Source organism: Lathyrus oleraceus, chromosome 2, assembly GCF_024323335.1.
Source record: "Lathyrus oleraceus cultivar Zhongwan6 chromosome 2, CAAS_Psat_ZW6_1.0, whole genome shotgun sequence".
NCBI lineage: Eukaryota > Viridiplantae > Streptophyta > Magnoliopsida > Fabales > Fabaceae > Lathyrus > Lathyrus oleraceus.
Genome location: NC_066580.1, coordinates 370,588,616 through 370,592,895, shown reverse-complemented (window position 1 = coordinate 370,592,895; position 4,280 = coordinate 370,588,616).

Here is a 4,280-nt window from a genome sequence, read left to right as displayed (position 1 = left end):
GTGGGGCGTACGATGACGAAGCTAGTTGGCGTGGATCCATCAAATACTGCAGCTCAGATACAAATTGTTGAGTTGTTACTGACCTAAACCATGCCATATATTGTTGAGTTGGTCTTGCACCATGGATGGCTGGTTCATTTAAGATGGGTTGTTGTCGATTCCTCCATTGACGACACATCTCTTTTGCAAAGTCTCTCCAGTCAGAATAATCCCATTGTGCATCAATCCTTTTTTTATGCCAATTCCCCAAACACGTGGGAGGTTCTGGAATCTGTTGTTGCATGCCGAACTGCAGTTTAACCCGATCACTCTGATGCATTTCCGCCGTAGTGAATCGGATAATCGGTGTCTTCGTTGTCCAAACTGCAGCATCGTCATGGTTCACATCATGATCAAGACCCAGATACGGCCTCCAGATATACTGTAAAACAATACGAAACGATTAGATGAAAAATAATTTGATAAGTATTTTTAAGTTAAAATATAGCTGTGTAGGAGTATTATAATAGCGTGTTTCGGACACCTATTATAGTTCATCCCCCTTACTGACCACCTTAGATAAAAAAAAGTGAAAAATGTTATTTACTGTTAATTGTAATATAAAATATAATTAAGTAAATAGTAAAGTGTTAGACTTACTTAGTTGCAAACAAGAACATGAATGGGTTCTCGTTTATCGGGGCGAGCGTTGACATTCTTGACCAACCCCAAGCTTGTAGCAAATACACACATGAAAAAAAAGTACATGTATTCTTTTTTGCAGTTTTACACATTGCACTATATAGATGGGCCAACACAGCTGAACCCCAACTATATGTGCTTACCTTATTAATGTTGTGTAACAAAGGTAAATACATAATATTTACTGAATTACCTGTACTTTCTGGAAACAAAAAAATATCAAATAAAATCATAATATAACATCGAACTTTAGTTATTTTCTCGTACTCGGTTGAATCTACGGACAATACTATACTGACATAATATTGTTTAAGGTATTTTAAATTTATACATTGCCTCATTGCTTGACCGGATGACTCTCCCTCAGTTTCATCGTCGAACAAAGGGGAACCCAATAATTCATTGCAGATAGGCTTGTCTTGGTTAACTCTATCATTCACGGCCTTTCCATCTATACGGAGACCCAACAACATGTATACGTCTTAAGTGTGACGATACACTCACCGATCAGAAGGTGAAATGTGTGGGTCTCGGGTCTCCACCGCTCAAATAAACCAAGAATGAACTTGTAGTCCACCGAGTACGAAACATTGTTGAGGAGATTTCCAAATCCATAGCCTCTAATATATGGTTCTATCAAAGGATCGTGGGGTACATATACAAAGGAACATTACTGATGGCAGTGGAACAAGATGGGAACAACAACATTTTTCCAATCGCCTTTTCCCTAGTTGAAGGGGAGACTGCTGAGGGATGGAGTTTTTTCCTATTAAATCTCCGATTGCACGTTGCACCTCAGCCTAACTTATGTTTGATCTCCGACAGACACCCTTCAATCATCAATGCATATAATAACATTGATAATGGCAGGAAAAATCCTCCTTCGACGCATGTGTTATGTATTAGACATATTGCTCAGAATTTTATGCAGGAAATCAAAGATAAGACGTTGCGGAAGAAGGTTGTCAATGCAGGTTACGCATTATCAGAACCTTCTTTCAAACACTACCACTAAGAAATAAGATTGTCAAACGAAGATGCAGTACGGTGGATCGATAGTATTCCATTGGAGAAGTGGACTAGGCCATACAACAACGGTCAACGTTGGGGCCACATGACAACAAATCTTATGGAATCAATGAACTCTGTCTTCAAAGCCATATGTAACCTACCTATAATCGCTTTGGTGCAGGCAACATATTTCAGGCTAGGGGCGCTATTTGAGAGTCGACGTTCCAAATGGAGTTCAGTGTTGCAATCTGGGAAGTTGTTTAGTAATGCTTCGATAAAATTCATTAGACATGAAGCTGCCAAAGCAAACACACATGTAGTCACGGTGTTTGACCGCACAAAAGTTGGTATAGTGTTGTCGAGTCCATGGATCACAATGAGGGCATGCCAATGGGACAGTACAGAGTCGAACTAGATAGAGGTTGGTGCGACTGCGGAAAGTTTCAAGCCTTTCGTACGCCCTACTCCCATGTCATTGCAGCATGCTCAAAGGTTCGAAGGGATCTATCCTACTTGCTATCTGAAGTTTACAAAGTCACCAGCCTATTAAATGTTTATAAAATTAGTTTTTCAGTAGTGACAAAAGAGGATTACTGGCCAGAATATCAAGGGGACATCGTCTGGCACAACAAAATCATGCGAAGGAAGAAAAATGGTCGCCCAAACAGTACCCGGATTTGAACCGAAATGGACACAGCGAACAAAATGGTTAGATTATGTAGTTCATGCCGTCAGCCAGGTCACAATCGTAATAACTGTCCTACTGTTGGAACGAGCACAACCAGATAAATTCACATGTACCTCTATTGGAATATATGAAAAACTAAATTTATTTCATATTAGACGTCTGTGACGAAAGTACCATTACATAAACAATAACACAAAAAATTAAAACAACTAGAATACAAGAACTATGTGATTACAACCATCAAAACAATTTTGAACATGTAATGCATCATCCTACGAGCGTCTTGGTCGGTCTTAATATCCACCCATTCGCGCACTTCTCTATTTTGGTTGAACGTGGACACAAGCCATTGTATTCTTCTAATCCTTTCAGCCTCTCCAATTTCTCCCTTTAATCAACTGTACAACGTCCGATTAAGACGTTCAAACGTATTTGTGTTCCGGAGCCGAATCTGTACCGGAGCTGCAATGGAGAAAAATACTACATCGGCATTTCGCTTCTGAATGTATGCAGACATGGTTAACACACACAAAACTTGAAGGTGAGTGGGGTTGAATTTGAGAAAATATGGTAGTAGGGGATGATTTTGTGTGAAAAATATTGCATGCGCCAAGAGGTATTTATACAAGTGTACATAAAAGGCATGCGCCAAGACGGCTGACACCCAAGATGACACAACATGCAGGCGCTGCACTTAAGGAACCACTCAAGCGCCAGGGGCATTGGCGCCTCCTCATGAGGGTCAATGCATGCGTCAATGCTATTGGCGTCTCCTCATGAGGAGCCCAATGCAAGCGTCAATTCCTTGGGTGCCTCCTTTGCTAGCTTAGGGGATGCGCCAGATGAACTAGCGCATCCTCCTCTAAAAGTGGTTATTTTGCTATTTTTTTTGAAATATTTGTTATTTTTGATTTTTTTAAATGGTTATTTTAAATATATTTTTTACAAAAAGTATATATCACCATGAATTCATGAGCATACATTCTTTTCAGAGTCTGAGCACAAGGTTCAGAGTCTGACTTAGAAACTATTTTTGATTTCTGAAGGACCTTATCAGATTCTGAACCAGAATCTAATTTGAATGATTAGAGTTGACAGAAACGGAATAAGTAAGTACAAAAATAGGAAAATTAAAAGCAACAACACAAACGATTTATCCAGGTTCCTCTCACAATTTAAGAGTAGTCCGGTCTCCTTGTACTTCCAAGGGACTTCCACTATAACCAAATCTGATTACAAATGCCTAAGCACGCTAGCAAGAGAGTTTCTTTGCTTACATACACAAGTATAAGACTTCCTTGCTCAAGCACACAAGTTTGAGACTTCCTTGCTTAAGCCCACAAGCTCAAAACTTCCTTGCTCAAACACACAGGTCTGAGACTTCTTTGTTCTAGCACATAAGCTAAAGACTTCAAATGCTCAATCACACAAGCAAGAGACTTCGGACTCTATAACAAACTGTTAAGAGATTTGGGTAATAACTTACACTTGATATACAATCAGAGGTGTAAACAAAATACAACTTAGAAAAATTCTAAGACTTTAAGAGCTTTTTAAATATTCACAATGTTATTATGTTCTAAGTTTAAAAGATTTGACAGAGTAGATTCTATTTGAAGGTCAAGTCCAGAGTCTTGTGGTGTATTTGTAGTGTTATAATCTTCTTCTTAGCTCCACAACTCCTTTTATAGAAAATAGAGAAAAGAGTTGTTGAGTCTTTCACCAAAACGTTGGATAACTTTTTTACTTTATTAGACACATCAAATAAACACATTTATGTAAGAGGAATGATTCGTTGAGACTATGGAATCAAAGAAGATATTTTTCCTTAAATCTTCAGGTGATAAAAAAGGTTATGCATCTATAAGAGGAATGATCTGTTCTAGATCATTTAAGCAAA